This window comes from Rutidosis leptorrhynchoides, chromosome 7 (genome assembly GCF_046630445.1).
Source record: "Rutidosis leptorrhynchoides isolate AG116_Rl617_1_P2 chromosome 7, CSIRO_AGI_Rlap_v1, whole genome shotgun sequence".
NCBI classification, from domain to species: Eukaryota; Viridiplantae; Streptophyta; class Magnoliopsida; order Asterales; family Asteraceae; genus Rutidosis; species Rutidosis leptorrhynchoides.
Window position 1 is genome coordinate 124,879,410 of NC_092339.1, and position 12,480 is coordinate 124,891,889.

Sequence of the window (12,480 nt, forward strand, 5' to 3'; positions counted from 1 at the left end):
GCTGGGGTTTTTAATATCTTAATAGGTTTAGGGTTAGGTTTATCTACCTTATTGGTCTTATCTACCCCTACTTTAGGAGTATCAGTTGTACCTACCCCTTTACCCTTTTCTTTTTCGGTCTCAGTTGGTTGAATTGGAACAAAATATTCACCGAACTATTTCTCAGGTGTTGAGAAGCTATAGTCATGCTCAAACAGTGGAGGACACTGCTTATAATCACTACTAGTTTCTTTTCCTCCTACTTTTTGACAATACTCTAGAACAAAAGCAGACCACTTATAGATATATGCCTTATCTCTTTCAGTCTCATAGCTAATCCTAAAGGACTCTTTATCTCGCTTAAGGTCATCTGTCTCAGTGATCTGTCTCATTATGATCTGAGTATTCAACAGCACATTTGACTTCAAATCGGTCACCTGGTCGTCTAATGTTTTAATGATATCCCTAAAATCCTTTTCTCTAGATTTAAAGACCAAATTATCCTCATACTGCTTTTTAAGAACCTGATTGCCCTTTTGAAGCAACTCAATTTTCTGTTCTAAGGCAGTACAACTGTTACAGTTTAGGCATATTTCGGACAACCTCCTAATCTATTCTTCTAAAGCCACATATCTAGTACAGGTCTTTACTGACTCCCTAAGATCATTCAGTTGTAAATCTAAGCTAACACAATTATTACAAACGGCATTAGTTTCAGATGTTACCTTAGCTTTGTTTGAAGAGTCTGCCATAAAAGCATAAAGACGTGGGACCTTCTCTTTAACTGCACCAGATTCTGATTAAGTTGCCAGAGTTTCTTTAGCTCTCTGACTTCTTTGGTGAGGTTTTCTATTTTTTATCGAGAGATATTTTATGGTTTCGATGGAAAGCGGTGTTGCTGATGAAAGGTGCTCTTCCGTGTTCCAATCGTGATGGTGCATAGTCATCTCCTCGATCAATCTCCAGGCCTCGTCAGCAGTGAATTTCATGAAGTTACCTTGAGAAACAACATCAAGAGTAGACTTATTTTTCTGATTTAGACCTTTGTAGAAGGTCAAAATCTGATCAGAGCTCTCAAGACGGTGATTCGGGCATCTTCGAATCAAGTGTTTGAATCTTTCCCATGCAGTGTAGAGTGATTCATCGTATGCTTGTTAAAAGTTTACGATATCATTCCTAAGTCTGATTTGTTTCGTTGGGAGAAAGTACTTGATTAAGAAAGTTGTTGCCATTTCCTCCCATGAGGTGATAGAGTTGGGTTCTAACCCCTCGAACCAGCTTTTTGCATGAAGAGTTAAGGAATAGGGGAACATATACAGACGAACTACATATTTTTCAACCCCGTTTTGCATATATGAGTTGGATAAGAAGAGGAATCTATCTAAGTGAGAGTTGGGATCGTCAATTGGTAAGCCGTGGAACTGGCAATGGTTGTGAATGAGTTGTATGATGCTATGCTTAAGCACAAATGATGCTCCGTTAACCTCTGGATAAAGTATCGGTCCTCCACGTCCTTCTAACGAGGGTTTGGTGATGTCAGTGAGAGTAATGCGTGCAACCATCGTCGAACTATCGGCAGGTAAGTGTGGATCTCGTCGGATGGGTATAACGTATGATATCGGATAGAAGAAAGAATGTGTTGGAAGAATTCTTAGCGGTCTAAGTAGGTTGAACTATCCTAAAGGTTCACTAATAAGGAAGTCCATTTTAAACTTTTTAATTAAACTAAATTAAGCTAATATTATCTGACCTAACTACGGTAAACTAGTAACTTCTGACAAAGCTAGCCTCAGTCAAAATGGTCTCTTAAAAACTAACTAATCTAAACGGGCTCCAGATCGTACTACTGCTGTAGTGACCCGAACTTTTCCATGTTTATATATATTAATTGAGATTGATATTTACATGATTAAATGTTTCCAACATGTTAAGCAATCAAACTTGTTAAGACTTGATTAATTGAAATATGTTTCATATAGACAATTGACCACCCAAGTTGACCGGCGATTCACGAACGTTAAAACTTGTAAAAATGACATGACGATATATATATGGATATACATATGGTTAACATGAGATTATGATAAGTAAGTATCTCCATAAGTATATTAACAATGAGTTATATACATATAAACAAGACTACTAACTTAATGATTTCGAAACGAGACATATATGTAACGATTATCGTTGTAACGACATTTAAATGTATATATATCATATTAAGATATATTAATATATCATAATATCATGATAATATAATAATTTAACATCTCATTAGATATAATAAACAATGGGTTAACAACATTAATTGAGATCGTTAACTTAAAGGTTTCAAAACAACACTTACATGTAACGACTAACGATGACTTAACGACTCAGTTAAAATGTATATACATGTAGTGTATTTAGATGTATTAAAATACTTTTGGAAGACTTCAAGACATATATCAAAACACTCATACTTAACGAAAATGGTTACAGTTACTTTTCCATTCTTTTCTTTCATCAAGAATTCTAGTCGTATTCTTATCCGTATTATACACAGCTTCAAAACGTACTTACTATGAGTATATACTAATAGGAACTAGCATGGGATTCCACTCTTGATTATGTCATGTATGACTAATCAATTTTAACTTCTACCATGAGCTAGTCAACTAACTAGAACTCCTTTTAACCCCACTCACCACTCACCAATTACCACTCATCATTCACTCCATTTCACTTCCAATTCTCTTTCTAATTCTCTCTCAACACACACACACACACTATTATGAACGTATTTTTCCAGTAGTTAATCATCATCTTCATCAAAAATCACTTCAAGAATCAAGCTATAATCATCATAGGAAGAACACTTCAAGAACACTTCAAAAATCCCTTCAAGTTTACTAATTTACTTCCAAGCTTTCTAATCCATTCCAAGTAATCATCTAAGATCAAGAAACCTTTGTTATATACATTAGGTTATCTTTCTTATTCAAGGTAATATTCATATTCAAACTTTGATTCAATTTCTATAACTATAAACTATCTTAATTCGAGTAAAAATCTTACTTGAACTTGTTTTTGTGTCATGATCCTACTTCAAGAACTTTCAAGCCATCCAAGATCCTTTGAAGCTAGATCATTTCTTGTCACTTCCAGTAGGTTTACCTACTAAACTTGAGGTAGTAATGATGTTCATAACATCATTCGATTCATATATATAAAACTATCTTATTCGAAGGTTTAAACTCGTAATCACTAGAACATAGTTTAGTTAATTCTAAACTTGTTCGAAAACAAAAGTTAATCCTTCTAACTTGACTTTTAAAATTAACTACACACATGTTCTATATCTATATGATATGCTAACTTAATGATTTAAAACCTGGAAACACGAAAAACATCGTAAAATCGGATTTACGCCGTCGTAGTAACACCGCGGGCTGTTTTGGGTTAGTTAATTAAAAACTATGATAAACTTTGATTTAAAAGTTGTTATTCTGAGAAAATGATTTTTATTATGAACATGAAACTATATCCAAAAATTATGGTTAAACTCAAAGTGGAAGTATGTTTTCTAAAATGGTCATCTAGACGTCGTTCTTTCGACTGAAATGACTACCTTTACAAAAACGACTTGTAACTTATTTTTCCGACTATAAACCTATACTTTTTCTGTTTAGATTCATAAAATAGAGTTCAATATGAAACCATAGCAATTTGATTCACTCAAAACGGATTTAAAATGAAGAAGTTATGGGTAAAACAAGATTGGATAATTTTTCTCATTTTAGCTACGTGAAAATTGGTAACAAATCTATTCTAACCATAACTTAATCAACTTGTATTGTATATTATGTAATCTTGAGATACCATAGACACGTATACAATGTTTTGACCTATCATGTCGACACATCTATATATATTTCGGAACAACCATAGACACTCTATATGTGAATGTTGGAGTTAGCTATACAGGGTTGAGGTTGATTCCAAAATATATATAGTTTGAGTTATGATCAATACTGAGATACGTATACACTGGGTCGTGGATTGATTCAAGATAATATTTATCGATTTATTTCTGTACATCTAGCTGTGGACAACTAGTTGTAGGTTACTAACGAGGACAGCTGACTTAATAAACTTAAAACATCAAAATATATTAAAAGTGTTGTAAATATATTTTGAACATACTTTGATATATATGTATATATTGTTATAGGTTCGTGAATCAACCAGTAGCCAAGTCCTACTTCCCGACGAAGTAAAAATCTGTGAAAGTGAGTTATAGTCCCACTTTTAAAATCTAATATTTTTGGGATGAGAATACATGCAGGTTTTATAAATGATTTACAAAATAGACACAAGTACGTGAAACTACATTCTATGGTTGAATTATCGAAATCGAATATGCCCCTTTTTATTAAGTCTGGTAATCTAAGAATTAGGGAACAGACACCCTAATTGACGCGAATCCTAAAGATAGATCTATTGGGCCTAACAAACCCCATCCAAAGTACCGGATGCTTTAGTACTTCGAAATTTATATCATATCCGAAGGGTGTCCCGGAATGATGGAGATATTCTTATATATATGCATCTTGTTAATGTCGGTTACCAGGTGTTCACCATATGAATGATTTTTATCTCTATGTATGGGATGTGTATTGAAATATGAAATCTTGTGGTCTATTGTTACGATTTGATATATATAGGTTAAACCTATAACTCACCAACATTTTTGTTGACGTTTAAAGCATGTTTATTCTCAGGTGAATACTAAGAGCTTCCGCTGTTGCATACTAAAATAAGGACAAGATTTGGAGTCCATGTTTGTATGATATTGTGTAAAAACTGCATTCAAGAAACTGATTTCGATGTAACATATTTGTATTGTAAACCATTATGTAATGGTCGTGTGTAAACAGGATATTTTAGATTATCATTATTTGATAATCTACGTAAAGCTTTTTAAACCTTTATTTATGAAATAAAGGTTATGGTTTGTTTTAAAAATGAATGCAGTCTTTGAAAAACGTCTCATATAGAGGTCAAAACCTCGCAACGAAATCAATTAATATGGAACGTTTTTAATCAATAAGAACGGGACATTTCAGTTGGTATCAGAGCGTTGGTCTTAGAGAACCATAAAATTTGCATTAGTGTGTCTTATCGAGTTTGTTAGGATGCATTAGTGAGTCTGGACTTCGACCGTGTTTTCTTTAAAAAATGATTGCTTAACATTTTTGTTGGAAACTATATATTTTTAACATATGAATATTATGTGATATATTAATCTCTTAACGTGTTTGATATTATGTGATAGATGTCTACCTCTAGAACAAGTCCCATTGACTCACCTAATAATAATGAAGAGTCAAATGTAAATTGGAATGATTCGTGGACTGATTCACAAGTTCCCGAAGAGGAACCGGAAGAAGAGTCGGAACCGGAAGAAGAATCGGAACCGGAAGAAGAATCGGAACCGGAAGAAGAAATAGAACCGGTGGGGGAAATAATAAAACGGTTAAGTAAAAGAGAATCCTCAACCAACCGACCAAGGTTAATTATGGTCAATGGTGTTTCCGCCAAGGAAGCAAAATATTGGGAGGATTACCAATTCTCCGATGAATCGGATTCCGACGAGAATTCCGATGATATTATAGAAATTACCCCAACTGAATTTAAAAAGGCAAAAGAAAATAATAAGGGAAAGGGCATAAAAATAGAAAAATCTAATTCCAACCCCGATGAACTTTATATGTATCGTCAACCCCCGAAGTCCTTAAGTTGTAACAATGACCCGGGAACCTCTAAACCACCAGGTTTTTCTAAACCAATGTGGACAATGACGGCTCGTATTAGGGGAACATCATATATCCCTAGAAACTTGGCAAAACGAACCAAAACCGAACAAGAAGAAACGAGCGAGTCGGAATAAGATAGTTGTATTCGTGTGGTGTAATATATGTAATATAGTGTGCTTATGCTTTATGATATATGTAAAAATTGCTTCTATTAATAAGTATTTTTTTATGAATCTAACTCTTGTCTATTTTACAGTATAAAAACACAAAATGGATAGACAACCCAATATTTTAAGAGACCTACCCGGAGACATGATTGATGAAATCTTGTCTAGAGTCGGTCAGAATTCCTCGGCACAACTATTTAAGGCGAGATCAGTTTGTAAGACATTCGAAGAACGTTTCAAGAATGCCTTGGTTTATAAAAGGCTTTCGTTCGAAAGATGGGGGATATCACATTGGGAAATCCATAAGTTACGATGTGTTTACTTTGACGCATATATTGCGGGGAACCCAAATGCTATTTTACGCAACGGGTTAAGAAATTATTTTGACTCAGTATATATCCGAATATAGGACTTCGTGATTTAGAAAAAGTGGCTAACATGCAACATAAAGAAGCATGTTATGCTTACGGATTAGTAATGTTCGCTTCTCACCAAAGTGAGAATAAGAACATCGAGCTACAACTATTAAACAAAACGTTCCCACAAGTGACGGAGTCGGTAATTGGGGTAAGAAATGAGGTTTTTAGGTTATTACGAGACTGTTGGTCATTACGTAACCCTCGTCCCTTTGACGACGTTACAACACGCTGTCTTATCAACGGCCATAACGGTTATGTTCCACAAGACCAAGGATGGGAAGTAGTCCTAGTAAAACCAGAATGCATGACTTGTTTCTGGACGTATGAATTACGTGTCTTTATTGCCTTTGCTGAACGACTTGTGTACTAGCTAGAATTATCTTCACAACTATCTTGTATCAAAGTTATTGTGTGCTATATTTCATGCTTTATGTAAAATAAGCGGTATTGTAAGTTTGTAAAATATTGTATAAAAGTTTGAACGCGAAATATTATTACAATCAATTTTTCATATAGAATTGTAGTAGTTGAATTGTATATTAGCTACTAAGTATGAACTTAACGGGTAGGTACTACCCGAATTTAAACTTATAAAACGCTAATATGAAGAAAAAGCTTTTATAAATGAGTTCATATTATGCTACGAAATACTATTAACTACTCTTAATATTCTGTATGATTAACTTGTTCCATTTGACTATTTTGAAGGAAATGGCACCGACTACTCGACACACCGTGAATATGAATGAAGAGGAATTCCGTACTTTTCTAGCTTCAAACATAGCCGCAGTACAGGCTGCGCTACATACCAACAATAACCTTGGATCTGGCAGTACAGGAAATCGTGTAGGATGCACCTACAAAGAATTCACTGCCTGCAAACCTTTGGAATTTGATGGAACCGAAGGACCGATCGGATTGAAACGGTGGACCGAGAAGGTCGAATCGGTGTTTGCCATAAGTAAGTGTACTGAAGAGGACAAAGTGAAGTACGCTACACATACCTTCACAGGTTCTGCGTTAACATGGTGGAATACCTATCTAGAGCAAGTGGGACAAGATGATGCTACACACTACCGTGGTTAGCATTCAAGCACTTGATGAACGAGAAGTACCGTCCCAGAACCGAGGTCAATAAGCTCAAGACAGAACTTAGAGGGTTACGAACCCAAGGATTTGATATTACCACGTACGAAAGACGATTCACAGAATTGTGCCTATTGTGTCCGGGAACATTCGAAGATGAGGAAGAGAAGATCGACGCGTTTGTGAAAGGATTACCGGAAAGAATCCAAGAAGATATAAGTTCACATGAGCCCGCCTCCATACAACAGGCATGTAGAATGGCTCACAAACTAGTGAACCAGATTGAAGAAAGAATTAAAGAACAGACTGCTGAAGAGGCCAATGTGAAGCAAGTCAAAAGAAAGTGGGAGGAAAACGGTGATAAGAATCACCAATACAACAACAACAGCAATTACAACAATAATCGCAACAATTATCCCAACAATCGCAACATCAATCGCAACTACAACAAACGGCCCAACAACAACAACAACAACAACAACAACAACAACAACAACAACAACAACAACTACAACAATCATCCCAACAACAATAATAACCGCAACAACAACAACAATCAGAAGCAGCTATGCCAAAGGTGTGAAAAGTATCACTCGGGGTTCTGCACCAAATTTTGCAACAAGTGTAAAAGAAATGGTCATAGCGCGGCGAAGTGTGAGGTCTACGGACCAGGGGTTAATAGAACGAAAGGAACAAATGGTGTCGGAACGAGTAATGGCGGAGCAAGTAGTGTCGGAGCAAGTTATGCCAATGTAGTTTGTTATAAATGTGGAAAACCGGGCCACATTATTAGAAATTGCCCGAACCAGGAGAACACGAATGGACAAGGCCGCGGAAGAGTTTTCAATATTAATGCGGCAGAGGCACAGGAAGACCCGGAGCTTGTTACGGGTACGTTTCTTATTGACAATAAATCTGCTTACGTTTTATTTGATTCGGGTGCGGATAGAAGCTATATGAGTAGAGATTTTTGTGCTAAATTAAGTTGTCCATTGACGCCTTTGGATAGTAAATTTTTACTCGAATTAGCAAATGGTAAATTAATTTCAGCAGATAATATATGTCGGAATCGAGAAATTAAACTGGTTAGCAAAACATTTAAGATTGATTTGATACCAGTAGAGTTAGGGAGTTTTGATGTGATAATCGGTATGGACTGGTTGAAAGAAGTGAAAGCAGAGATCGTTTGTTACAAAAATGCAATTCGCATTATACGAGAAAAAGGAAAACCCTTAATGGTGTACGGAGAAAAGGGCAACACGAAGCTACATATTATTAGTAATTTGAAGGCACAAAAACTAATAAGAAAAGGTTGCTATGCTGTTCTAGCACACGTCGAGAAAGTACAAACTGAAGAAAAGAGCATCAATGATGTTCCCATTGCAAAAGAATTTCCCGATGTATTTCCGAAAGAATTACCGGGATTACCCCCACAGCGATCCGTTGAATTTCAAATAGATCTTGTACCAGGAGCTGCACCAATAGCTCATGCTCCTTACAGACTCGCACCCAGCGAGATGAAAGAACTGCAAATCCAATTACAAGAACTTTTAGAGCGTGGTTTCATTCGACCAAGTACATCACCGTGGGGAGCTCCTGTTTTGTTTGTCAAGAAGAAAGATGGTACATTCAGGTTGTGTATCGACTACCGAGAGTTGAACAAACTTACCATCAAGAACCGCTACCTACTACCGAGAATCGACGACTTATTTGATCAACTACAAGGCTCGTCTGTTTATTCAAAGATTGACTTACGTTCCGGGTATCATCAAATGCGGGTGAAAGAAGATGATATTCCAAAGACTGCTTTCAGAACACGTTACGGTCATTACGAGTTTATGGTCATGCCGTTTGGTTTAACTAATGCACCAGCTGTGTTCAAAGACCTTATGAACCGAGTGTGTGGGCCATACCTTGACAAGTTTGTCATTGTTTTCATTGATGACATACTTATTTACTCAAAGAATGACCAAGAACACGGTGAACATTTGAGAAAGGTGTTAGAAGTATTGAGGAAGGAAGAATTGTACGCTAAGTTTTCAAAGTGTGCATTTTGGTTGGAAGAAGTTCAATTCCTCGGTCACATAGTGAACAAAGAAGGTATTAAGGTGGATCCGGCAAAGATAGAAACTGTTGAAAAGTGGGAAACCCCGAAAACTCCGAAACACATACGCCAGTTTTTAGGACTAGCTGGTTACTACAGAAGGTTCATCCAAGGCTTTTCCAGAATAGCAAAATCCTTGACTGCATTAACGCATAAAGGGAATAAATTTGAATGGAATGATGAACAAGAGAAAGCGTTTTAGTTATTGAAGAAAAAGCTAACTACGGCACCTATATTGTCATTGCCTGAAGGGAATGATGATTTTGTGATTTATTGTGACGCATCAAAGCAAGGTCTCGGTTGTGTATTAATGCAACGAACGAAGGTGATTGCTTATGCGTCTAGACAATTGAAGATTCACGAACAAAATTATACGACGCATGATTTGGAATTAGGCTCGGTTGTTTTTGCATTAAAGACTTGGAGGCACTACTTATATGGGGTCAAAAGTATTATATATACCGACCACAAAAGTCTTCAACACATATTTAATCAGAAACAACTGAATATGAGGCAGCGTAGGTGGATTGAATTATTGAATGATTACGACTTTGAGATTCGTTACCACCCGGGGAAGGCAAATGTGGTAGCCGATGCCTTGAGCAGGAAGGACAGAGAACCCATTCGAGTAAAATCTATGAATATAATGATTCATAATAACCTTACTACTCAAATAAAGGAGGCGCAACAAGGAGTTTTAAAAGAGGGAAATTTAAAGGATGAAATACCCAAAGGATCGGAGAAACATCTTAATATTCGGGAAGACGGAACCCGGTATAGGGCTGAAAGGATTTGGGTACCAAAATTTGGAGATATGAGAGAAATGGTACTTAGAGAAGCTCATAAAACCAGATACTCAATACATCCTGGAACGGGGAAGATGTACAAGGATCTCAGGAAATATTTTTGGTGGCCGGGTATGAAAGCCGATGTTGCTAAATACGTAGGAGAATGTTAGACGTGTTCTAAGGTCAAAGCTGAGCATCAGAAACCATCAGGTCTACTTCAACAACCCGAAATCCCGGAATGGAAATGGGAAAACATTACCATGGATTTCATCACTAAATTGCCAAGGACTGCAAGTGGTTTTGATACTATTTGGGTAATAGTTGATCGTCTCACCAAATCAGCACATTTCCTGCCAATAAGAGAAGATGACAAGATGGAGAAGTTAGCACGACTGTATTTGAAGGAAGTCGTCTCCAGACATGGAATACCAATCTCTATTATCTCTGATAGGGATGGCAGATTTATTTCAAGATTCTGGCAGACATTACAGCAAGCATTAGGAACTCGTCTAGACATGAGTACTGCCTATCATCCACAAACTGATGGGCAGAGTGAAAGGACGATACAAACGCTTGAAGACATGCTACGAGCATGTGTTATTGATTTCGGAAACAGTTGGGATCGACATCTACCATTAGCAGAATTTTCCTACAACAACAGCTACCATTCAAGCATTGAGATGGCGCCATTTGAAGCACTTTATGGTAGAAAGTGCAGGTCTCCGATTTGTTGGAGTGAAGTGGGGGATAGACAGATTACGGGTCCGGAGATTATACAAGAAACTACCGAGAAGATCATCCAAATTCAACAACGGTTGAAAACCACCCAAAGTCGAAAAAAGAGCTACGCTGACATTAAAAGAAAAGATATAGAATTTGAAATTGGAGAGATGGTCATGCTTAAAGTTGCACCTTGGAAAGGCGTTGTTCAATTTGGTAAACGAGGGAAATTAAATCCAAGGTATATTGGACCATTCAAGATTATTGATCGTGTCGGACCAGTAGCTTACCGACTTGAGTTACCTCAACAACTCGCGGCTGTACATAACACTTTCCACGTCTCGAATTTGAAGAAATGTTTTGCTAAAGAAGATCTCACTATTCCGTTAGATGAAATCCAAATCAACGAAAAACTCCAATTCATCGAAGAACCCGTCGAAATAATGGATCGTGAGGTTAAAAGACTTAAGCAAAACAAGATACCAATTGTTAAGGTTCGATGGAATGCTCGTAGAGGACCCGAGTTCACCTGGGAGCGTGAAGATCAGATGAAGAAGAAATACCCGCATCTATTTCCAGAAGATTCGTCAACACCTTCAACAGCTTAAAATTTCGGGACGAAATTTATTTAACGGGTAGGTACTGTAGTGACCCGAACTTTTCCATGTTTATATATATTAATTGAGATTGATATTTACATGATTAAATGTTTCCAACATGTTAAGCAATCAAACTTGTTAAGACTTGATTAATTGAAATATGTTTCATATAGACAATTGACCACCCAAGTTGACCGGCGATTCACGAACGTTAAAACTTGTAAAAACGACATGACGATATATATATGGATATACATATGGTTAACATGAGATTATGATAAGTAAGTATCTCCATAAGTATATTAACAATGAGTTATATACATATAAACAAGACTACTAACTTAAGGATTTCTAAACGAGACATATATGTAACGATTATCGTTGTAACGACATTTAAATATATATATATATATATATCATATTAAGATATATTAATATATCATAATATCATGATAATATAATAATTTAACATCTCATTAGATATAATAAACAATGGGTTAACAACATTAATTGAGATCGTTAACTTAAAGGTTTCAAAACAACACTTACATGTAACGACTAACGATGACTTAACGACTCAGTTAAAATGTATATACATGTAGTGTATTTAGATGTATTAAAATACTTTTGGAAGACTTCAAGACATATATCAAAACACTCATACTTAACGAAAATGGTTACAGTTACTTTTCCATTCTTTTCTTTCATCAAGAATTCTAGTCGTATTCTTATCCGTATTATACACAGCTTCAAAACGTACTTACTATGAGTATATACCAATAGGAACTAGCATGGGATTCCACTCTTGATTATGTCATGT

The 12,480-nt window shown here is 36.1% G+C and overlaps 1 non-coding gene across 1 annotated transcript; it reads left to right on the top strand.

Moving 5' to 3' along the window:
• The first annotated feature begins 1,056 nt into the window (after positions 1-1,056).
• On the top strand, positions 1,057-1,163 carry LOC139860903 (small nucleolar RNA R71). The gene has a single exon (XR_011763530.1). It is a non-coding gene; the product is annotated as a small nucleolar RNA R71 (small nucleolar RNA).
• The last annotated feature ends 11,317 nt before the right edge of the window (positions 1,164-12,480 follow it).